The sequence below is a fragment of the Erithacus rubecula genome (assembly GCF_903797595.1).
Source record: "Erithacus rubecula genome assembly, chromosome: 12".
In the NCBI taxonomy this organism is placed as follows: Eukaryota; Metazoa; Chordata; class Aves; order Passeriformes; family Muscicapidae; genus Erithacus; species Erithacus rubecula.
In genome coordinates this window covers 4,643,745-4,670,636 of record NC_136664.1, presented here as the reverse complement: position 1 = coordinate 4,670,636, position 26,892 = coordinate 4,643,745, and positions in this window count along the sequence as shown.

Sequence of the window (26,892 nt, the reverse complement as noted above, 5' to 3'; positions counted from 1 at the left end):
CTTTACTATAAAGACAGACACTAGCTGGGGAAGGGTGAACCTCAGTATTTAGCTCCAATACAAGGCAGAGTGCTGCAAGGGAGTACATATTTCCATCTGGGCACAACTCCAATTTTATATTAATAAACTGGCTCTTTTTTGTAAACAGAATCAATATCCTGTTTAAAAGTGATTCTCAGAAGAGCAGGAAATTAGAAAATATTAATATTAAATTAATCAAACTTCTCTTCATGAAATATTGTGCATGTTAATGAATAGTTTTTGTTTTGTTTTTTTCAGTGTATATACATATGTACACTGAAAATGCTATCCTAAACATATGAGCTATGTGCTCATTTGAGATATGCAAAGCTACATATTTCCTTCTTATTAACTCTGATTCCATGAATGCTGAGTGCAATTTCTGCTTTCAGGGATTATGAATTATAAATATGATAAAGATAAGTTTCTTTCTGGTCTCTTGTATTTCTCAGCAATGTTGGTTGTGTCTCTAAAAGTAGAAGGGCCAGGGAGAAAGCAAGCAAGAAAGCTGAATTTTCCTAAAACATTTTATTTTATTACTGGCACATCAAATCCCCATTTCCCTGTCCCTGTAAGGAAATTTCAGAGACTCAAAAGCCATCAGTTACATCACTGTGCATTCTAATCCATGGCTTGCATTTTTACATAGCTAAGGAATTTCAAAGTTGTCTACAGTTTTTCTTTTCCAGAAGGGTAATAGCAGTTTCCAGTTTAGAAGAAATGTATCCAAGACGCCCTGGGGAAAAAGCAATGAAAGCAGGGACAAGGAGGAAGGCCACAAGAGTGAAATGGGGTGAGGCTTGGGGGAACAAAATGTTCAAAAAGATCAGAAATGTGGCTTGGCTTGTGAGCCTGATGAATATTAAAAACACTCAGAAATTATTATTTGGTCTGAATGTGGATAAGAAGCATAGGGATAAGAGAGGAAAAAAAAGGATTTTGCAATCTTTCTCAAAATCTAGAATCTTTTAAAATCTTCTTTAAGATGAAAAAAAATCTGCTGAAAAGAAATTAGTTTTTAAAGCAGGTCTACTGTGCAAGTCTAAATTTAATCACACCATTCATTACAAAGCACACTTTAAAACACATCACACCCAGGGGAGGTTGGTTACTAACTCCATTCAGGCTATCTTTGTAGATCTCTTGCTGCATCAAGCTACTTTAACTTTTGAACTGAAGAGTTGCAGGGGCTTAAGTATGACCTGTGAAGGAAGTTAAACTCGAGCAGAACATACCTGAAAATACCAAGTGCATAAACCAAACATGATATTAAGAATCACTTGCAAGATTGGTGTTTTATTTACTGAGCCTTTTTCCTTTTGTGTCTGCACATTCACAAGCAGTAACTTTTGAGGATGTCTACTGGGACTCCAGTGTGAGAGTTCCCTGTGATGCCTTTGAAGCAATAAATAAACATTTTTAACACACTGTGTGTGTGTCAGATTAGCTGGGAACTTCCCATGTTCTGCCCTGCAGCCAAGATCACTGCTGACTGCCCCTGAGTGGGGATTCCACAAGCTGCTGAGTGGGAGAGATATATGACAGTTCCCTGAATTACTCATTCATCCCAACACACATTTGGTCTTTTATTACAATGTACAGAATTCACTCGGGGGAATCACAGTCTTCAACATTTCTATCCTTCCACTAACATATTTCAACAACTTTCAATCATCCCTGTTCTCTCTGTTACCTTTAAAATGTTCAGGTGCTCACTTATCCCCAACACTGGAGATATATGTCCTCAAAACAGGACGTTGATCTCTGAGTTCTAGTTTGCAGCTCTCGACTTACACAAGTAAAAATGTCCACAAATTAAAGCAATGATACAGATGCTCAACTGCACATGCTTGCACATTTAGCACAAGCAAAGGCAATTTGTACTAGAAAAGGGTAACACAAACTACAGACTTTCCATTGAATATACTGCAAATGAAACCACAGATCATGGCCAATGTTCTCTTCTATTGTGCTACATCTCTCATAAGTGTTTTAAAATAAACACTAAATAGGAATTGCTTAGTGCACGTTAAACATGCCTTTGGGATGCTCTGTGGACAACTGCAGAAAGTCACAAGTCCCACAATATACTCAGTACATTTGAAATATTAACTTCTGTTAAGAAATAATTATTTTCTATTGTAACCTCTGTGAACAATAATTGCCAAAGGATATTTGTATAGAAAAAATCACTCTTCTGTGTCACGGATTAAGGTTTCAATACAGCTCCTCAATCAATGCAATACAATGCCCACAGATACACTGGGGTTTTTTCTACAATCATAACCCACAGTATGAAATCAGTAGAGAATTTGCTGGTAAATGCTAAAATTCTAGGATGTCTCTTCATTCTTACACACTGCAGAAAGTAGAGGGATGTAAATACAGTCAAAGGTTAAAACAAACTGTCTTATTTTATACACAAATCCATATAAGACTATGGACAACACCTACTAGGCAAAGAAATCTGAATTTTTACATTTGGAACAAAAATCAAACTTGTCTTGCACATTCTAAGCTAAGAGCACCTTTATTGAAGCAGGTAAATGTTCTTGTTCCAGGTATAAGGTATGAATTCCCAGAGCAAGCCTATCTATTACAGAGGTTTCATTGCAAAAAGTAGTGAGAGGTTACACAAAGTGACTGTGAGTACATTTAAGAATGATACTCAACCTGATTATTTGCTTTATTCTTCAAGCATACAAATCATTACACCTGAAGCCTAATAAAGCCTCCTGCACAATCCCATGCTTGGGAATTGCCCAGCAGCAGCTCAGTAAGCCACAGCTGAGCTCTGGCCTGGCAGTCCCAGCAAGGGAAAGCCCAGCACAGCAGCTCTCCTTTCAGCTCACTATGCCTTTGCCAGACTTTACACATCCATGCCAGTCGTCTGTCTAGATAGAGGAGAACAGCAGACAAATAGGGAAGAGAACTAAACCACATTTGGCAGGATAAGACTTTTCAGTGGGAAGGGAAAGGAGAGAACTTGGGAGGTGCTATGCAAGGTGCCAGCAGAGCTAGTATTTGGAGAAACATCCCATACATTATGTAGTACCACATGGCCCTAGATTATGTAATTTCATAATATTCTTTTCACCACTCCCTGGTACTCAGGACATAAACATGTGCAGCTTGGTTTAGGAGGAAAAGGCTCCCATGTTGCTGTTGAAGGTTATGAGCACAATTGAAATGGCAGGGAGTGGGCAGAGGAAGGCAAGCAAAAAGAAGCAAGTCTCATGGTAGGACATCTGTATATTACAGAATTGAATAGGGATTTCATCCCCATCTCTACTTTACTTTCTCATGGTTGGGAAATCTTTTGACTCAAACATGTCCCACAATTTCAGATCTTCTGACTGGATACATGTCTGAATACTGACCAGCTGCACTGGAAGCTGTTCCCTGACCATGGAGTGTATGGGCCACAAGGGGATTCAAAACAGGTAACTTGAGTACCTGGTGTCACAACTTAGGCAATCAGAATTAGTCATAAACTGCCATTCATTTCCTTTGCTACAGTTTATTACCTGTAAAATGGGGCTGCCTCACACATCACTCAGACTGTTCTGAAATAAAATGATAATCCAAGAACAAACATGCAAGTAATCCTCTGAAGGAATTAATTTACTTGTCTGTCTATGTGGTTGAGTATGAATGTTGTGCATAGATCAACTGAAAAATCAGAAAAAAAAAAAAATACCAAGTTGCTGTCCATTTTAATGTACAAGGAGTTAATTCACAAATTTCACTCTTGAAATGACAACCTTTCCAGCAAATCTGACAATGTGCTTTCACCATTTTGGATAACACATTTACAGAAGGGATACCACTCATGATTAAACTCAGCTGACATATAAACCTACAATGAGCTGGAAAGCAGCAATCAAACCTTCAGTTTTTTGATGGGGGCATGCATATACTGAAATCCCCTTATTTTCTGAGCATGACAAAGGAGGCTGCAGAGTATTTTGCATCACAGATCCTCCTCAACATCACTACTTTTCTTAATAGAACTTATTTTATTACTGCACTTGCTCAGCTCCACACAGAGCAAGAAGACAAATTCTTGTTGTTAGAGAGAAGAAATTAACCATGAAGCAACACTAAAACCTCCAAAAATAACTTGCTCCTATTGAACTCTGACTATAAGTACTTCAGAAAACACACACACTCCTGCAGAACCACATGTTTATTACTGGAAACCCTGGTTTCCTCACTCCAGTCTTTGTATATGAGTATTATCAGCATCTGCAAGAGCAGTTTCCACTACTGCTGAAAAGAAGAGGAAGAAGCACAATGTGGAACAGAAAAAGTATGTGCACAGCTTATTATGTTAAAAAACAGCTGTGAATGCATGCATTCATGTGCAAGGATTACTGCAGCAAAGCCTACAACCACAGATAAAATTAAACTGATTTTTTTTCAGCCTCCATAGTCCTCATATAAGATTTTTACTTTCCCTTTCTGACATGCCCTAAAGCTTCCTGCATTTTGATCCTATGGTCTTCAGCAGTGCTTAGAATGAACCCAAAGCCTCTTGTTCCAGTCAGCTGCATTTCATCAGATCTACTGGGAAGGACCCATAGTCAAACAGACCTACTAGGGTGACTCTGAGCTGTTTGCAGCATTTACAAGATCACAAATGCAGTTCATTGTGCATATTTCACTTATTTCACTCTTTATGTTTCAATTCAGAATTTGAGAGGTGGGGTACGAGAATGACTTTGCAGAAGCTGGTTGATTTGGCAACCACAATACTTTGTCATAATATTTTTATACAAGGCAAGCCAAAGCCAATGAATATAATATTTTTAAAAATTCTAAACCCATTTCTTGTTTCTTATTGATCTGTAGGAAACAATACCAGATTTTTACTAGTTTGTATCATCCACCAAAAACAAAACTAATCTATCCAAGCACACCAACACTCAATACCCTTTTATAGGTGTCAGTGAACACAGCAAGAGACTGAGATCACATCAATTTCTCAAACTTGGTTTCTCTGTTTTAAAACCAACACATGATCCCAGCTAAGACTTTTGTCATTTTCACAGCCTGGATGAAGCTCTAAGGCAGTACTTGAATTGGTTATTCCTTCTCCCAAACTTCACAAGTAAAACATTCTCTGCATGTATTTTTTAATGTAGATACTTGCAAATCATTTAGATTATAATGGCTGTAAGAAAGATAGACATAAATATTCACGGCATCATATATTGTAAGGAAAATTCTTCAGAACAAGATCCCCCAGTTCTAAATTATAAACCATGATCTAATAAAATGTATGGAGCTATCATCATTTACATCCATGGAGAATCTTGTTCATTTAGTATATCTAATAAAATATTTTGTCCCTTGGCCATGATACAAACCTCAGATTTAGGATGCTTTCATTTTGTAGGTCCTCCAGTGAGCACTACACTACAGAAGGAACTGAACCGTACAAAAAACAACACATCCAGATGAAATAGTGTCACTAATTTCAAAACATGCAGCTGATTTTTATCACATTTCAATAATGCTCCTAATCTCCCATCATAAAATATAAACCAGCTCTCTGAAAGGCTAAATAATCAACTTCAGCTGCTATGATCTGCACAAAGACTCTGCTTTCATAAAAGATATTTGCTTCCATAATTTTTAATACATCAGTTTCTGCTGTACTAGATAATAATTTATCCAAGTTTTAATTTCCAAGCTCTGTGCTGTTGACATTTTACAGTATTTTCAAAACATGAAAATCAAGAACAAAAACATGACAACAAAGAGGATGGTAAAGATCTAAGAAAATCTTTCTATTTTTTTAACCTGCCTTAAGTGTGTTTTATATTGTGTGTACCAAACTCCTGCAATGACAGGAGTTCATATTAATTGTTTATCCTACCATTCTTTTAATAAGAATATTCATAACAGACTGGCTGCTGGTTCATCTTCTGACATGATCAAGAACTCAAAGCTTAAAAAGTACACACTACACACTCACAGGAGATTCCACATAAAGGAATATTTTTCATTTATTACTGTTTAAGGACATTGCTCCCAGTCTTTAAAATGGAACAGGTTTGCTCTGCAGACACCCATGAAAGTGTCCCAGTGCTGATGGGGACAGCTGAGACTGTCCAACAATGGCTGCTCCAGAGATGAGCAGTAGTTTCACTGAAGTGAGACCAAACACTCACTCATAGCAAGGTTTCCTCTAAAACTTTGGTGGCAGAGCTAGAGGAAAGAAATAAGAGTTCACACTCTGTCATGATTTAATTTTTTTCTTTCAAAACAATGTCACAGGCTCTTAATAAATACCTCATTAAGGCTTAAGGGCACCAGATTGGCAATACTGGCAACACAGCTTCTGCCATCAACTCTTCCCTGCTTTACCTTACTACAGATCCTCAGCAGCTTTGATCAAGAGATGAGAAGATGAGGCCATTAATTCCTCCAGAAATGTCACTCAACTAGCGGGAAAAAAGAAAATAAAAAGCCACATATCCTCAACATCTTCTTGCAAACATGGAAGAAGGATCTCTGTCAATCCTTTAACTGGCAGTATGTTCAAGTGTATTTTCCTGAGACATATCAGAGCAAGATTTCCTTGGGCTCTGCATTCCAATGAACTAATATACTGTATTCCAGTGGATAAGAGAGAATGGGAAATTAACATGGAGAGTTCTCCACACCAAGTGAGTACTGGAAGGGTTTGCAGGCAGCCATCTCTTTCACCAGACTCTTCCTTCAGCCCTGCAGAGAATTTGGGATGTGGACAAACACCCACCTTGTGAAGACTGTATTGGTAGAAAAGGTTTATCCCCAGATGTTCATCACTATCAGCTGCAGAGGTTTCTGCCCCTTCAGAGCAGCTCCCATCTGTCCTCTCTAACCAGCACCAAAACCACTTCAGCCAAAATAAAGTAGATTAGCACAGACCTGCCTCTTAATACTGTTAGCAAAATGCCAATGAAAGCTGGCAATACATCCCCTGCCCTTCCCCCGCCAATCCACTCATCCTTTCCCTCATGCAAGCAACAGCACTTAACTGACCCCTTCAGGCATCACAGGATGCTAAATAGACAAATAATGATTTTTTTTTATTGAAAAGGAGAAAAACAGGAGAAGAGGGAAAGTAGGAAAGCCTTCTTCAGTTGCCAGTTCCATGTCTCCTGAATTAAAGTAACTAGCAAGCCATGGCTTTATCTTCAGTACACAAATGGGAGAAGGAAGGTTAATTTATTTCACCTAATGAGAAATATGTTTCCTCTTTAGTAGATAAAACACAGAATGGTTCAGAGAAGTATCAACTAAATATACTGCAAGACAGGTCTAAACTATTCTAGGTTTTCCTCTCCTTTAGGATCAAGATCTTCTATTCTTCTCATGCCAATAAAATATTTTACTGTTCACCATTTAGAAAGACTATTCAGATTGGTTTACTTTACATTTTTCAAACCTGAAACACCAGAATGAAAAATTACAAGTGTTCACCTTTTCTATTACTTTAGGGCCCTCTAGGGCAAGCTGTTTAATTCTTGCCTTTAAGGCTAAACATTATTTCTCCTTCTTGAGAAGCAGCTCAGAGAATGGCATGGGTTTGATCAAGAAAGATTTGAAATACAGAATAAAAAGAATTCTCCATTATGTGCAGATGCTAGGAATCTCTTCCCTCCACCTCTTTTTTCTGTCTGTGAGGAAGATGAATTGCTAAAAGTTTAGACATATAAAAACTAACAGCAGCATCAATTCTGAAGCAATGTGTATTTCAGCAGACAGCACATCAGTCAGTTTGGTTTATAGAACCTGAGAAATTATGTTTTAACTTTTACTGTTGCTTCTGTCAGAGTAGAAAAGATGTAGTTTCTCTGTTTTGGAGTACAACAGATAATGCTGTCATATTCAAAATTATACTTATTGCTTATGCATATAACTACAGCATTTGTCCTGCATTTAATTTTATGTCTGTGTTCAAGTGTTTGCTTGATTAAAGAAAAAAAAAAACAAAAAAACCCCACTGCATGTGTGTTCTGCAGGTAAAAGCATAAATTACTGATCATGTGTTTGAAAAATGACAATCAATCCTCATGATTTCATGCACTTCCTTATTCTTCTGCCTAGTCTATGTAATTTTAAGCTCTTCAAGGCAGAAGTTAGGGGCATTTTATACTGCAGTGAAGAGTACTAAACTAAACATGGCTTTAAGTACTACTTTATTGTCAAAACAATAAAGGTTTACTTCATCCAAATATTGTCTGCTTGGTCAGAAAAAAAGTGCCATCTAGAATCCTCCACTTTTGCATTTCTTTGCTATGAGTAAACCTTTCACTGGGTTTATCACTAAAACATATATTTGACTCAAAAATTACCCCTAATAAGACTTCCTCAAGATGCTACTCTTTCCTCACTGCTATGACTTTTGGCTGCTGAATCTCCCTTGTTTTGCTGCCTCCTCCTAATTTCCTCGTGTGTGTGTGTTCATGCTTACGTGTGCGTGTGCGCATTTCCTCCTGCACTCCCGAGCTCTTCAAAGCAAGCACAGTGCTCCCGACCAACACACAGAGGCAGTAAGGGAAACAAGGAAGCCAATGTGACTCGGAGTGGCTGTGAAGAGATAACAGTTCAGTGGTTCAAATGCGCACCAGCAGTGCCGGGGGGCGCAGATTCCGCCAGCAGCGCCTTATGCGGCGCTTCCACAGAACGGACCGGACCCTTCCCTCGCTGCAAGAAACCCCTCCCTGACCTCCAGCTGCCAGATGGAAAGGACAGCAAAGAGTCAGCTCTTCCTTTGTTAACAGCATTCGTGTACTGATCTGTGTCCCCCAAAACATAGAACTCCAGCTCATCCTCAGCTCTCCCACCACAAAGCTGGTTTAGGTTCTGGGGCAAACAAAACATTGAATCCTCATAGCTGAGACCCCTTGCACAGCATTGCCTCATTACTCCTGAGCTGGTATTTTACATTTACCAATGGATAACCCTGCCCAAGAGCCTTTATAACATGGCTGTGAGTGTCAGTTCAAGCTGAGAGGAGGGAAGATGAGAGATGATAAGGTGGCATGGTGTTTCACTTCTTTAGCTCTTCCAGCCCCCTTATCATTGCTGGAACATAATATTACCTCTTGTCATATTCTGGATGGTCCAGACCTTATATTTTAACACCAAAACTCACTACATTACTGTTCCAAAGAACATCAACAATGGACACTAGCAGTGAAGAAAGACCCTGACCTAAGTGGTGCAAAGGAGAAAAACCACTGAGAGGACCTGTATCCTCATTGTGACCTGCTTTTCCTGCTTCTCCAGGATTGTGGGCTATATTTTTGTTGGTGTGGACCAATAGAGGCTACAATTGTGTACACAGGGTTGACATCACAAACCTTGCAAACACACAAATGTCTTGAAAGAATCTGCATCCTTCAACACCATGCCAGCCCACCATCTCCTCAGACACGCTTAGTAAGCACTGCCCAAATGTTTCAACCAAATCTGACAAGGTACAAGAAAAAGATGTAGAAGAGGTCTCCAACTTGACAGAAATAGGTTGCAGGGCTGGAAGATGGCCACCTGTCCACAAACTATGGGCAATCACAGACAGGCATCTTTGCCAGATTCAGATGAAGTCTACATCCATCTCTACCTTCTCATCAATATCCACCAGGACTGTGCCTTCCAGCAAAGGTGGATTAACACCTCTAGGGAGAATTTCACAGGGAATGTTCATGGCTTCTGCAGCAATATAGAAACCTCTAGCAAAGATAAGTTTCTGGGGTCAGCAACCTGTGGCTCAGAAAAATGAGCTTCATTTTATGGCCCAGGAATCTCTGAAGGAGATGAAATGATAAAAAGGCAGAAACAGCTGCAGTGGTGATCTAGGAATTACACAACTGCTATTGTGAGCATGGAGAGCATACAAAGAGGCAATGCAAAGTATAGGTGGAGGTAAGAAACAATCCCACCTCAATAGATCTGTCCCTGTGGAAGAGCCTTCTGGATTTAGTGACATTCCATCTGTATTCTGCAGAGGTACAAAGCAAGCAGTGCTGGAGCCACGATTCAGGGCACAGAATGGCATTTTCCTGAACCTGCTTTGTCACAAAAGCATCTCCTGTATCCCAAAACCCGTCTAAAGTACCTAAATCAGCAGTTTTTCTCCTAATTGAACAGTTTGAACAAGAAAGGGTATTTTCAGAACAGTTCTAGGTATTGAAGTGTGTTAACCACTGGCAGTAAGAAAACTCATAAAAACCTTGAAGGATGATACAGACTTTCCAGGTGTGAAATAGCCACTTGTCTCTAAGAGGCAACAATGGCTACAGCAGTGAATGCTGAGAAGCCTCTACTGTCGTAAATGTCGTGTTATTTTAATACAATCTTGATTTTATTTTCACACAGAATCCAGTCCCTTTCCTGGACTGGTAATTTTATGCTCTCTAGAATGCAGTATTGTAAGAAACACTCAACATTGTGGAGAGTTCCAGAGAACTGGTGATGACATGATATTGTCAGCACCAGTTTTAATATCCATTGAGCTGGGATACTGAACAGACATAGGGACCTTCCTCACACACATACAGAAATAAAAAGCCTCTGTTTGTTCCTGTAAACAAGATCAATATAGGCATTAACGGAGATTCAAAGCAAAAGTAAACTGCATTTCAGAAAAGCCTATGCAAATGGAAAAGCAGGTACATTGTTTTAAGTATTAGGCAGCCTTTTACATGATATGACAGAGGATGCTGATGTGTGTGAGTTCCTCTGACTCACATCTTTTGTAATATGTTCCATACAGGCAAGCCACTGTCTTCCAGTCCCACTGTCTTTGACATGAATTCACAGGAATCTGATGACACAGAGAAGTCTGCAGCTGGTTTTGGTGGTAAACTCCCTCCCAGAACATCCACATGCAATGCTCCATGCACAGTGCTGTGCACAGTGTCCCTGCCCCAAGGACATTCAGTCTAAAAGCTGATGGCAGAGCAGTCCTGGAGCGTGAGGGAACACAGGAAATGTGATTCCTGCCAGCCTTCAGTACTGAACCAAGTGGAATCACTCACTTCAGCAGTTTATAGATTCACCCTAGTTAAATTTATCATATTTAAGTGCACAGGGCTTTCTGGTTTTGTCTTTTTAAGCCTAGAAAATGAGGTTATTGTGGACAGCTCAGGTATCTTGTAGATACTTCTGTGGGGTTTGCAGTACCAATTAACTTTCCCAGGTAATAAGGTATAATTTCCCTTGAGAAAGCCTGCTTCATCTTTGATATACTCCCCACAGGGCATGGAAATCTCACAGCCAAGGCTCAGATTCATGTGATTTTGGTGCTTTTTTTCCCAGTATTCTTTGAGAAACGACAGGAAGAATTTTACATGGGAGCCCTTCTACTGTTTTCCTCTCCAAACACTATATAATTACTGAAAAGTGTTTTAACAGTAAGAAAGGTAACAATATTTTATAATCAGTGCCCATATAAAACTATGTGTATTAAAAATTCAGCCAATCTCTGCAGAAAACTAAGAAAATAAATGACTGCTGTGAATTAGTTTAGGACTGCTTCTATAAGACAGCTCAGTTTCTCTCATATAACAGGCAGTGAAATTAAAAATTTACTCTGGCTTTTATTCACTGCCACTGTAATAAAACACCACAACAATTTGGCAGCAGTATAAATGGTCTCCCATCAACATGAATAGTGTCAGTGTGTGGACCTCTCTATTTTACTTGAGCTCAAGTAAATCAGAAGTTAACCACTTCAATGTGAATTACAGCATTACAAGTTAAGAAGGACAAAATCAGACCTGGACACTGATCCCACATGGCCTTTGCTAATGAAACCAGCTCTGTAATTGTTTATACCCTCACTGAATGCTCTCACAATCATTTGGATACGACAAACAGCTCTTGCAGATGGCTGACTGCTAAAGAAGAGAAAAAAAGAGGTGTCTAATGGCCACACTAGAAGGCTTTGATAACAACACATCAACTTCATAAACTTGTGTCCTGCAGTAACACAAGTGAACATTCAGCCAACCACAAGTAACAATGGAGAATGTGGATGACTTCATCAGCCATTAAGTCTGTTGTGCCCTGATCTAACAGCATGATTCAAAATTAAAATCAAGGAAATTTGTCAACAAGCATTTCCTCAGCTCAGAAGAATCCTCAATTGTTGTGGCTTTTCCTCTGCACCCATTTGGGAGTGTCCCACAGACAATGAATGGGGAGGACTGGGAGCAAACCATCACTGTATTTCACCAATTCGGAATCAATAAGCCCAGTCACTGAGGCAGAGGCTGAGCCTGTATGGGGTTTAATTTACTCTGGGGACTGCAACAGTTACACACCAGCACACTCCAGCAGTTCCTCTTCCTCCTGCACAGAGACCTTCCAGAATTGTTCAAATGCAGCAGAGCAGCCTCAGCACTGAGAAGTGAAATCCAGAGTGACTTTCTGTGGAAAGATGTTCTTCAGCAATGGGAGTTACATAGAGAACCAAGAACAGATTAGATGAATATTCATTATTCAAAGAAGGATTAAAAGTAAATGATGGTTTGAGGATGTAAATTATGAGGGAGAATGACACAATCCCATACCATTTAAAGAGTGCCTTCTCAAACTGCCCCCGTACTTTCACACCCACACTTTTTCCCTTCCCTTAAATGTTAAAGAGCTGGGGAAGAGGCCTCATGCACAGAAACTGCATATGGATATCTACCCATTTTTTCATATATTTGTGAAAAAAAATCTGAGCTCTAGAATATTCAGGAAAAAAATGGCATACAGAACAAATTACTTTCAAAGGTATATTTTACTCCTCTAACCAATAACATACACGAGGCAACATATTGTTTTTCTGATCTGGAACCTTCTTGTACAAATACTGAGCCCGTTTTCCATACCAGTAAGGTATTTTATACATGTCTTAACTGAGTTCACATTTTGCTTTTTCAATTAATTCAATTATTTTTCAGCAATTAATCTGTTTTAAAACATAAACTATGTTTTAAAAAATATTTTTTTTCTAGTTTCATCCTTTAGAAATCTCATTTTTGGCAGGTGTTCAGCAAGTGTTTCTATAAACTGCAAGTGCAAATATGTCTCACAGAATGCATTGAAAACAGAGGACTGAGGCGACTTAAGAAAACACAACTGAGCAAAGAGGTGACCTGGATTACAGGGGTAATTTGCTTTACACACCAGTATGTTTTATATGGCACTATTTGTTTCTGGCCAAAACTCTATGCTTTCAGAGCACTCTACTGAGTAGTGTAACAGGGAATTCCCTTTGCAATCCAAATTTTCCAGCTTTTAAGAGTCTTAGTCTCAGAAAATTTAAGAATTTTTTTTTAAAAAAATCAACAGAGAAGAAAGAAACCAAATTAAAGCATGGGAAGTAACTGCAAGCCCTCTACCCATAGCTGGTAATCCCCACTCTACAGACATGGGTAAAGCAAAGGAACAGAGTTAACCTGCCTGAACTCCCAGCCCAGGTCAATAGGACAGGCAGGAACAGAACCCTAATTCTCCCTCCTCACCTGAGTACCAAGCAACAGCTCTTAGAAATGGGAAAAAATATTCACAAAAAGCCTATTCCTATAAAGGGGGCATAGGAGAGAACAGTCTCATTGAGGAAAATACTTGTTTGTGGAGATTACTGCTTGTCTCACCAATACCCCAGGGACCAACTTGCCTGCACCCATAATTAGGGCAAGCCCCTCTGTAACTGCATGAGGTCATGTTTTTCTTTCAAGCAGCAGTAAATTACCATGCTTGTTATCACTCCTCTCTCAAAAATTAGATTCTCTCAAAAAATAGATTATCTCTAGGGCATCCTTTGCTATTTTGTCATTTGCAGTATCGCTCTTGGTATAGTAGGAAAAAAGGCCAAAAAAATTCAGCATTTAGGGTTTGAGAAACAAAGATATTAATGCATTAAGAGAGGAAAAAGAGTGAAAGAAGCAGATCATCCTGGAACTGCCAATTTTCTATATCCTTTGAGGATTAGATCCAAGCTTATAATTTCTGTGAGCAATTATCTAAATAGAAATGCTCTAATTGCACCAGGATTGTGTTTTCTCTGGAGTGTTATTTCTTTCAAGTATCCTGCTGTTTATTTATATTTAACTAAATAAAAGGTGTGCTGAGTTACCCAGTGATTTACACTGCAGCAGGGACGTTACCAGTGGTACACAGGAGACTGCTAGGGTAGCACAGAAAGCCCCCTAGGCTGTTCTAACTTTCTAGAACTAAGCCCATTCCAGTCTCTGTCTTCTAAACTCACAGTTTAATAATGAAAACAAAGCAATACTTCCTGGATGATTGCCAATGAGCTGCTTTGTTAGCTCTGAAATCACTGCCTGCTCAGGGAGAAGTTGGGAGAAAATTTGGTATGATGCACAACTACCCAAGGAAAAGAGCTTACCCAGCTTGGTGTGCCACGAGTCTGGAAGTGTCTTACAGGAGAGCCTGGCATGGAGGTAAAACACAGCCACACACACTGTGCCCTCAGCAGTGACAGCAGCTTACACTGATCACTTCCATGTGCCTCCATGGCTGCTCTAATCAATACTGGATCACTGAGAAAGGCAGCAGCACCAAGATGAACAGCCAGGACAAAAGACCCAGCACTCATTAGAGTTTCATTCCTAGAAAAGAGAGGTTGCACAGGTTGGCCTCTCTTGTTATGCACTATGTGCTCCATTGCTCAGGAGTTCTGTCTGTCTTAAAGGTTAATAAAGCTGTAAAATGTGCACACACTGGAGGGGAATGCAAAACTCTCCTTCACAGGGAATTGTGGTGATTGTCTAGAAAGGGATCCTAGTCCTCCTTCTCCAGAATCATAGCAAAACGTCAGAAGAAAAAGCAGTGAGGGGAACCTCACAGCTCAGTTTTCAGCTGGAAAACCAAAATGGATCACATTACCCTGCAAATCTTTAGTGACAACACCAGGAGTGGGATATAATCCTAAAAGGGTCAGGCAACAGAGGAAATTTCTATTACACATATTCCTGTCAAACACTACTTACTACCCTAATTTGTGTTTATTTATGTTTATAAACAGTAATGGAGAAAGGTGAAAACAAAACACAGAAAGGGACAAAACTTGAGTTTAGAAAATTCAGGAGATTGCATGAATATTATAGTTTCAGGGGCATTAAGTATCAAGTCAGGAATAATTACCTAGAAACGTCACTGCTTCTTTGAAAATTCAAGTCAAGAACAACTGCCTTATGTTAACAGGAAAGAAACAATGAAAAACACATTCCTCTGTTTCTTAATGTGCCATCATTAATGGACAACACAACAGGAGGAGTAAGTGAAGTTTTAAACTATTTCTGCATAGAATAAATTAATTTTAACCATTTGCAAACAGGACAACAATTTTTAGAACCATGGCTCTGTCCTCATTTCAAACCAAAAAAATGTGACAAAGGGGAGTTTGTATAGAAGCCTAATTTTCGTACCAAATTTTACCATGCAAAACATGCACAGAGCACTCATCGATGAGCCACAAGCATCTGTGAAACAGGTCCCAAGAATAAAACATAAAAATATGTTAACTAGCAACTAAACCCATAACAGCAAATACATTCCAATCCTTGTCAGGACTGAAAAACATACATTTCAGAAATACACCTACTTACAGCTAATTTTCTTCGCTACCATGAACGTTCCCATCAGCGAAACAATATCTGCTTGCCTGTCCTTTAACAATGAGGAAAATGACTGTGAGTAAAATAAACATGATAATCTCTTGTCCAAAGCTGTCACTCAGATAGATGGAACAACTCAGTTTTTCTACAGCTGAACTAAAGGAGAGACATACCTGGTAATTTTATTGCTTTTCTCTGTTTTTCCAACTGAAGGGAGAACCTTCAGAGCCTGGGACATCCAACACCATAACAGACAAGTCCTACTTACACATATGCAAAACATGAATTAAAACATGTCAAAAAAGGGTCTGCTGAACAGACTCTTGAGGGAAAAAATTCTATTTTAACCAAATGGAAGTTTTTCTATTTTAGTGGTTTCTACCCTTTAAGTCCATAGCTCACTTCAGCCACTTAAGAAATATTCTTGCTTTACAATATCACAATAATCTCACACAGAAAATTTTCTAAGCTCATTTTAATGACTAAGGCTTTGACACAAGAGGGACACATATGTTTTTGCTTCCTTCTTATTCAAGTTTACTCCCTTAGAAACATGAGCTCAAGCACACAAAATCTCCATGTGGAAGCAGAAATCCACAATATGAATGCAGATGCTTTTTTCCTCCCAAAAGGGAGGAAAAAAAAACAGGAAACAAAGGAATATGATAAAGGGTCCTGGAGAACAGAGCACTCAAGAATCCCAGACCAGTCTTCAGCTCTTCCAAGCTCCATTTCAGCTGAAAGGGCAAGAATGTGCCAATGATGAGCTTGGTGTTTAAACCACCACACACAGATTTGGGGATCAACCTTTTGCAAATCCTGCCTTCTCATCTTTCTTCATCTTCTGGCTCTAGAGGAGCCATAATGGTATTCAAAGCCAGAGCTTTCATGGCATTTTAATGACCTTGGGATTTCCAGTCCTCTATATGGACCCCCAGATGAAAACCAGGGACTGTATATGTGCTCAAAGGTTTATGCACATTTCTCTTCAGGATGTTTTGCTATTTTTATACAAATATCATGATATTCAGAAGCAGAAAGAAAGTACTCAAGGAAAAGGCAGCATCTTGAAGGCTCTCAGTATCCAAGATACTTAATGAACAACCTCTGGATTCTGAAGGCACAGTTTGTATCTCAAGCTTAAATCCTACTTTATCTCTGCTTCATTATCTCCATTTCAGAGGAAAATAGCTCCATACTGTTTTCCATGTCATTACTGGGTGCAGTAGCATTGTATTTCTGTTTATTATGAGTGCAGTACTCTCTCATCACACATCCTCTTCTGACTGCTTCAGTGCTGCCTGCTGCCTTCTTAAATATATTCTTTGAACTGTGCTCCCAATTTCCTGTGAATAAGACTCCCTTATATGAAGATGTCCCCTACAATAGCCTCCTCTTTCTCATACATATTCAAATATCAAATGGAATCTGTATCTCTCCTTTATCTCAGTAATTTTTTGCATAATATATATATTTTTTTTTTTAAATCTAGACATTTAAGGCAAAAACTGAAGCAGTGTTCCAGTCATAATTCTCACACATACCAGAAAAAGAGGATCATCTATCTTCCTGGTGGAATTTCACCTTAAGTTTTATTTGGTAATTCTTGTTGTTACAACCCAACAGACAGGCACTGGTCTCTTTTCCCAGGGAACAAACCTAATTTGTTTTATTAATGTCCAAGAAACAGACAGGCTTGAGCAGTTGTATCACCACAGAATATCATTCACCATCTACATTCCTAAATACTCTCTCTACCTATGCAGAATATCTTAAATCCCATTCAGCACACTGGTGACCTTAAAGGATCAAAGATTCAGGGGTGTAAACTGTTTTCATACACTTTTTGCATTACTTCTCAGGACCTTTCATCCACAGCAGGCAGAGCATAGGTGTGCAAAAGTAACCAGTGGTCACATTCTATGCTCTAGAGCAATAGTAGCTTTTCATTTAATTAAAAGAAAATATTTAAAGCCATCACTGCCTCCATGAGCTGTTCTCTTTTAATACAAAAGGAGGGAATTACCAAGGTGTCTATAAATGACAAGTTTTCCATATCACTTTCCTCCTGTGTTAAACCAATGAAATGAAGCTGTTTAATTGCATATGTGGATGTAGATACACTAAGGTAGCACTTCAGGCTCCAGAAACAGAGAAAACACGAGCTTTGGAAACCTTATCAGATTGAAGCTGTTTAAAGGTTTATTTTAAAAAATGACAAAAAGTGATACTGAAATTAAATACACAGAAATAATTGCAAGGCTACACTAAATGTATGCACTGTGTACTACAAAGCCAAGGGGACAGGATCAAATGTGTTTGCATTAAACAAGGGGGCAGAGGGTGGAAAAAATATTTCAGGAAAACAGAACAATGGCATAATGTAGCATATTTGTACTTGGGTCAGATCCAACTGATTGCTTTGGAAAGGATTCTTCTCAAAGTGAAAGGTGAATGGAGGAAGGGAGTTCAGGAAAGGGGCGGGTGTTTGTCTTTAAAATAAATTATTTGGAGAATGCAGTGAGCAGTGAATACATTACATTGCAGTAAACACTCCAAATAACCTCGAAAATACTATAGCAGCGTCTTCATTGCTTTTAATTGTTATTAGGTAGAAGGCAAAAAAAGTTTCTTTGTGGAAAAAGAACTTGGAGCTCAGCCAGGAATGGTCACATCTAACATACATTTTTTATGACTGTATAAAGTGCAAGAATATTAGTCACTTAATGAAAAGATGGAGGATATCTGTTACAAGACATGAAATGATCGTAACTTGTTAAAGGCAAAGGTTAAAAATGAGAATCTCTTTACTCAGGAAGCTGCTGTGAGTCTCCACCTCATGTCTACAGAAAAGTAGTTTCAAGCTTCTGCTAAAACAGCCCTCCCAGACATCACTGCAGACCTTTGTAAATTCAAGACCCAACACTGTCTTCTCCAAATCTCTTACACACTGAAATCTTTGACATCACAAATTACCCATCTCTCCCTAAAACTTCAGTTTAGTACAGTTTATACTGTGGGTTTCCTCCTTGTCCTTCTTTTTAAAGCTCCATTCAATAGTCTATTCTTCCTCCTCCTCCCTTCACCCCCTGTGGGCAATTTCCAGGGGGCTCTTCTCACTCCATCCCTTTTTCACATTGTCTATTTTTACCCTTCTATTGACCTCATTCACTCATATGGTCTCTCCTCAAGCAGGAACCGAAAACCCTCAAATATTCCTCTTTTGCACATCTGTACCCTGCTACCTTTCTCTTGGCTCACAGATACTGCAGTACTAAATTTAACAATAGAATTACACTTTATACCACCTAACCTCATTCCAGCCATCACCTTCCTCTCCAAAAAGAATCTTTTATGCAACTACAGATGAAGGTTTTGAGCAGTCATAAGATAGATAAATAAGATAGATATTTTTCCTTTATTTATACCTCACTTATTTCCATTTATTTATATTGTTTATTCTGAATATTAAAAAAGGAGAAAAAAAGAGCTGTTTGAGAAGGAGGAACTCTCTTTGGATTTATATTCAAACAAGGAGATGAAACAGGACAAGAAGAAACAATAGCTTTTTGTTGTTGTTCAGAAGATAACTGAAATTCTGTGAAATGCAGACTCTTTGTACCTGGAATCTAATTACATAAAGTGTTCTGTACCTCTGCCACTGAATGCTGTGGGTTACAGGGTTTGTTGTTCAGGGGTTTTAAATTGTGTTTTTATATTATTTTGGCTCTTTTAAAGCAGCTCCCCATTTTCCTAAAGAATGGCTGTTTCCAGCCATCAGACTTTGCTACCTCTGCTACAACAACGTGACCGTGCCTGGCTAAGCACTTGCTCAATCTATTTATTCAGCTTCCAATACAGCTCAGCACCATGTATCATACACATCGTGCAAAAATTTCACTCAAGCATAATCATGGTTCTTAAAACTCAAACTTTGCCACACAATGACAAGGTCTCCACATTACCAGAATTACTTTCCCTCCTCCTCCGCCCCCATCCAACTTCTCATCAGTCTCTAGCATGACTCAACCTCGTTGAAAAGCTGTCGGTTTACAAGTCATTTCATTTCTTTCAAGTGAGATACATCATATGGAGGAAACAAATAAAATGTTTTCAGTGTCTGGTCCCCGGCAGAAATTTTTCTCCATTAGTTTTGGCTTAACCAGAGTGAAATCCCCATTTTGAAGCCCACTCTCTGATGGCAGCAGAACCTCACTCAGTAGCACATGAACATTTCCTTCTTGCTCTTTGAGCTGACAAATGCATTTTGGAACTATTCCTGTTACAGTTCCTGCCTTATCTCCAAGACTGCAGGCAGGGTAAAGACTGCCTTTGGACAAATGCGTTTTTTCTAAGGTCCTGTGTTGAGAGCCATCTTTTACTTGCCAAAACTCCAGACTCCAGCTACACTCTGAGGTTTTCAACACATTTTTAACCATTTCATTTTCAGACCCTAGCCAGTTTATTGGCTAGCCAGGAGATGTTTGTGTATGTGCTCCTCTCTGTCTCCCTCACCCTGGCCTGCGTTAAAATTTATACAAAACAAAGCGGGGGGGTGGGGGGGAGGGGGGTGTTAGAGAGAGAGAGGAAGAAAATTACTATCATGAATCACCCTAAGGAAAATGAAGTTAAAGTATCATGTTTTCAGTAGTCATGAGGGATTAAAAGTAGAAGCAAATATTTATCTGGATCAACTGATATATTTATGATTGCAGCTGCTCCCCCCAGCCCCCAAAGAATTTCATTATGTTAAAATTTTGAGGATTAATTATGTCAACTTTTGAGTATCCTCTGCTAGTTGCTACTTGCCCTTACTTCTAGTCAAATTACTTGAACTGATCACTCTCAGCACTATGCAGAATTAAAATCCCCATTGGAAAAGCATCCCCAAACCTTCAAGAATAATTGCAGAAGAATCAAAAGGGGCAGATGTGAAAAAAGAGCAATGAGGGCTAACAAAGAAGAGATGGTTCATTGAATTGAAAGGGGCCAGGTAGTAGCTGAAATTTCAGTATTATAAATAGGACATTATGTAGCTGAACTAAAAATAGGGGTTTTATTTTTACTTGATGTTCCTCGCTGCTGGCTGCTGACCTAGAGAAAGAGGACTCAGAAAGGAGAATTAAACAATTCCCTACGACCATGCAAAAAACAAAACCACTAGCCTGGTGCCAGTGCCTATTTGCAAACTAAGAATACAATTTTTTTAAACCAATTTCAAAAGATGTGTAATTGAAAGAATTCTCTAATACTGCTGTGAAAAGAAAGTAATAGAACAAAACAATTTCTTCAGAAAAACAGCAGCAATTACAAATTCCCTGTCTACATACTCACTAGTAAGAGAAAATGGTTGCTGGTTTCAATTCTGGCTGAAAATGGCTTCACCCACTCTGTATGTGTACAACTGCTCTCTGTCCTGGAAGCACTCTCTGCTCAGCAGTAATAACACATTTTCATTCCAGAACTCAGTTTCAAGTCAAGATTGAGGGGCCCAGCACAGGTCTGGAGGAAAATGTTCTGTCAACGTGCCACCTGCCAACAGTCTCAGGGTAGCATCTTGTGTTCTTCCCTTTCCTAAAGGCCAATTTTACACTTAAACTGAGAATCCCAATTTCAGTATGGTAAAATGGCAGCTTTCCTGGCCAGCTGCTGAGGTGGTTGTTCATACTTTGTTTCATTTTAAAAAGAAAAAATTAGCACAAGGCTAAACCACCAAATCTGGATTTAAGTTTCAAGCCCACACATCTAATCTTTGGAACAAAAGAGACTTGAAACTATGGTTTTGGTTCTGCTTACAAAGATAAGAGGAAGTTGTAAAACATAACCAGATCTGAATCTGAACTTAAGTTCACAGCTGTTTAAGACCATGGCTTTTGGAGGAGCCCATCATTAGCTCAATCTAAAAGACTCAATAAACTCAAGGTTTCCCTGGGCTGATTTTGGCTGTATCTGCTAAATACTGGACCTCTGCAATGTACCACAGACCCCAAGGGGCTGTGCTCAAGTATTTATCCATCATCACTTTTGTAGAAAGCTCAAATGAAGATGAAACATGGTGATTTAATTTTGAAGAGCAAACCATAATTATTTAAAAGATTTCATGGCATCAACAAAAATAACTTGCATTACTTGTCATTGCTGATCAAATTGAAATAAAGTTATTTATTATAAGAAATTATTATAATTATTTAAAGAAAAATACTTTACATCTGTGTAGCCTATATGCAAATCTACTAGTCAGTCATCCTTTCCCATGAGCTGAAAAATAGCAAAATTCATATTTGCTGTATTTGTACACTATTCACATCTGTCATTACATCAGTGATCTGATTTGCTTGGGAATGCTAAGACTCAGAACATAATTCTGCACTTAGCTGAAATAATTCTAAAATGCAGGTTAGCACAGAGGCAGATGATAATCCAAAACTTCTTCCTGCTGCTAAGCTATTTTAGCTTCACTCACTGTCAAAGCCAAGACAAACACACCTGAATTAAAATGCCTATTTGCAAATGTCTCAAAAGACAACAGAAAGATTAACATATTTTGTTTTCACTCTTGATTTTTGGTAATATTTTTTCACTTTTCATATATTGAATCAAAATGCCCTCACTCAGGCTGCACTGTTGTATTACTGCTGGGTCTTGATCCATCACACAGCTTGAGAGAAAAGGACCATAACCCTTCCATATTGGAAATGTTGGCTAAAATGGGTCATCTCCTTTCTTTCACAAATGTTCCAATTTTTTTTCAAAGGGAGAATTCTCACTTCCCTTGCAGGTATCTTCACTTTCTGTTTCTCCCCTAATACATATAGTACACAACTTCGGTGTGCAGTCTCTTCTAAAATATTTTAAGACCTAATTAACAATTAGAGATAAAAATTATATCTCCAGTGAGTACTGGACACTGGAACTGGTTTCCACTCAATGCACCACTCCCTGCAATAATCTGCAACTTCCCAACCAGGAGATTTAGATAACCCAAATAATTTTTGCCCTCACCTTGAACACAGCCCCAAGCATGGAAACAGAAGCCCATGAACACAAGCCCAGCACAAAAAAAATCCATGGAAAAGTGTCTAGCTCTTGTTATAACCAGATGATTTAAGTCTCCATTTTGAATACCAAGCAGCTCCAGAGAAAAGTGTCAGGTTTCCTTGTTGCTGCCCCTCTTCAGCCCTTACCATCTATACTTGGCCATCCTGCAAACAAACCAACAGCAGCACAGCCACATCACACTGAGGACAAACTGGCTTTCTTCAGAAACTTCTAGTATTTACATCTTCTCCTCACACAAAATATTGTAACTCAAATGAGTCTTTTCTATTTTTCTAGTTCAAATAAACTCACTTATCACAAAAAAAAAAAAAAAAAAAGAAAAAGCATCTTGACACCCATTCTCCACAGTTAATCCCTCTCTTGTAGTGAACAGCCAACAGGTTTTGGACTTTTTGCTGCTGTATACCACACACTTGTACATCCACCTAAATGAAGCCACTGTGGACCAATTATGAAAGATCTGTTATTCCATTTGGAGTTATTCACTTGGGGATTTGATTTTTTTATTTGTTTTCCTCTGAGGTTTTTCAGAAGCACTAGTGGGATGAAGTTTAAATTAAATTGGGACCATCAGCATCCCAAAGACAACTATTCAGTAGCACACATTTAATATTGATTTAATGTGATTATGTGGGCTGTTTGTAACCGCAGCTGTCTAACTAATGCCACTTAGACTCAAAGTAATTTATATATTCATTACCAGGAATGTTAGAATATGAACCAACCCAAAACACAGCTAAATAATCCACACAAATTTGTAGCTTTGAAAGCTATGGGAAAGTTAAGAATTTAAAGCTGCAGTTTTCAATTAACAGAGACAGCTGAGGTGGATTGTTTTGTGCATTGCATACATGGTCTAAGGTGCCACGGGATAAATAATTACAATATTACAGAATACCCAGAGCAAGTGACAAACCAACCAGTACGCTACACAAAATGAATCACTAATAAATCAAAACTTCATCCACGCCAGTTGTCTTTGAGGACGACCTTTTATTCCTGGCTGCTTCCAGAGCCAGGTGCATCAGCCAGTTCCAATATCCTGCTGAACTTTGGAAAACAGGAATGCTTGTATTAGGGCACAACATAGCTGTTTCTAAAATATCTCTTATAGCTATAATTACCAATCCAGGGGGTTAAACACAGTAAAGTGTAGTCTTCTAATCCTACCAAACACCACAGAGAGGAATTTTGGTAATGTCAGCGCTGATCCCTGCTGTGGTTTGTGGCTACACATGGGGCCCTGTGCCAGGGCCTTGCTCAGCACTGGACACACCAAAGTCCAACCACGTTTGCTAATTTCAACAGCGCTGTTCTCAGCACAACATGGACTTGATTTAAATAAATAAAAAAAAAGTTGGTGATAAACAGAAGTTGGATTGTGAAAGAGAATTCAGCATTAACGAGGGATCAGTGGCATCCCCAGAGTATGTCAGAGCACGGGGGTCAGCTGTGTCAACTTCTGACCCATGAGGGATGAGTGTGCATGTCGTTTTACCTGAGGCACAGTCTGTGGTTGGGCTGCACAGAATCCAGGGGCGATGGCACCTCACCAGCACTCAGCACTCGGTTCTTACAAGGGCCGAGGCCATTCCACAGCACAGCATGAGCACCTAGGCGCAGGCCAAGCCCTCAACATGGCAAAGCCGGGCCAAAAAGCCGCTCTCATGGTCCCGCCAAGATGGCGGCGCGGCCTGAGGGAGCCCCCCCGCGGGGCGGGGAGGCCGCTGCCTCCCGCGGGACCGAGCGGCCGCTGGGCGGCGCTGCCGAGTGCCGCAGCGCGGGGTGCGGGAACGGGATGCGGGATGGGAGAACGGGATGCGGGAACGGGATACGGATGAGGAGAATGGGATACGGGAGGCCAGGTCGTGGCCGCCGAGCCGGGGAAGCGGAGAGTGGAGACGGCGCTGCGGATCGCGGTGATCCCGCAGCGCCCAGCGCTGGCGGCTGGCCCCGGAGGCAGCGGAGGCCGCCTTGCGCAGCTCCGAACCGGCCGCCGCCCCGCTCTGGACACGGTCACGTCCGGTGTCTGTCGGCTGACAGAGTTCTACCAGCGCTCCGGAAAAACACCAAAACCTGGCCGGTGTTCTTCCCGGTGTGTGTAACGAAGCGGCTCCCAGTGGCACGGCCAGGACGGAGCCGCAGTCCCCGCGGGCATCGTGGCACGGCCGGAGCGCGGTGATGCCAGCGCGGGGAGCAGCCGCCTCAGCCCGCGGCTGGAGGGGAAATCAGATTTACTTCAAACCGAGCAACTCAAGCGTCGAGCTGCTGGCAGCAAAGGTCACGAAGAGTTTTCAGTCAAAGGTTTTTGTAAAAATTAGACCGCTAATGTCATGCGAACAAAACACGTCCTTTGCTCGCAGCACCTCTGTGCTGGAAATGACACGGTCATATAAGTGTTCCTGTAACTTAGCCACACATATCCATCCTCTTCAAGGCATTTGACGCTTTTGCCAAAGCTGAAACAAATCTCCAGGTCCTGGATGGATGACGTCTGTAGTGGGAATGAGTTCTGTCAAGCCATCAGTAACATCTTTCCAGGTAATTACTATCCCAAAAGATTTTTCTGCTCACTTGTATTTTTGAAATGTATCTTGTTTTATGTAAGGGTCTACATTAAAATACCGATAAAAGTCTCATTGGTTAAAGCAATAGCTCTATATGAAATTTCCCAGCCTTTAAAATGTCACCAAATAGTTCAATAAAATTATTTTAAAGCATGATGGTCCAGAAGAACCATTTTCAGGCTAAATATATATATTTTCTTCCTATTGATATATATTTTTGGTACACAACAATTTAAGTAGGTTTGGGAAACCTGATGTGAATTTACTATTCACTTTCAAGTTTTTATTAGTAGACTTTTATGTACTGCAAGACAGGTTCTGTTGATGAGCAGCATGGTTATCACTGAGCCTGTAAAATAAACAATCTAGTGGGACCTCTAATATTTGCTGATACTCCATTCTAGTCCATGTTAATAAAACTCAATGTGCAACATAAGTTGCAGCACTAAAATCCATTATGTTGTCCAGGTAGAGAATCTCCTTTGCTTAAGCACTTACGTTAATAATTAATTTTTAACTCAACTATCAGAATCTGTTATCAGTTTTCCAGTTGTTCAAATCCTTTTAGGTATTCCACAGAAGTGTATTTTCACTTATATCAGAAAAAAATTTGTATTAGATGTCATGAATTTTTATAAAGCATGGGCAGTGCCAAATTTAGCAATGCCTGACTGTTGAATACACTTTATACATGAGGTGTGGAGCTTCAGCAAAGTGTGTAACACATTGGAAATGTTCAGGACTAGTCCTCACCCAAATTGTACCGTCACCTCAACTAAATCAAGACTTTGCTTCAAGCTCTAGAAACTACATATTATCTTTATCAGCAACAAAGGACATAATTCCTTGAGGATGTTACCAACTAAAGTTTACAGGGAAAGACGAACAGTACATTCATAATATATTAACACTCAGCACTGCAGCTTAACAGGAGCACTGGATTCAAGCCTTGTTGTATAAAGAAATTAACACCAGAGGAACAATTCACCCTGCTGCTCTTATATTATGCTGCTGCTATTCAGCAGAATATTTTTCCTTCTAATAAAAAATTAATTTTTTGAAAAATTAAATAAGGAAAGCAGATATAATTTAGTTTTCCAGTAAGAGAAAGTACACTATGAATAGTGTTACCAGGTGTTTCTGGTAAAACTGGAGGGATTTTGCTGGACAGTTATAATTCCCTTTGCTCTGTCCTCCTCCACTCCATGTATCCTAGACTTTTATGGCACTTCAGTATGGGAAATCTTCACCACATGGCCAGAGCTGCCATTTGCCCTTTTCTGTTTCCCCCTTCTTCACTTTCCCATGTAAAACACCCCTGAGTTTCTCACATGCAATTCAACACAAATTGCATCAAATTTCTTTTCTCTCTCAAATACACTCTTTCAGAAAGAACAATGGGCAAAGTGCTCCAATAGACAAATGACAATGCAATAAAGTGTCTTCAAAGTCTATAGAGATAAAATTTATTTCACACAAGCTCACTTTAGGAAACAAGAAAAAACCCACATTTACTATTTCACCCTTACCCCTTTCTCTGACAGATAAATCATAAGTATTATTACACCAGTGTTTTTCAGCTTCAAGAGCAAATTAGCAACATGAACTCT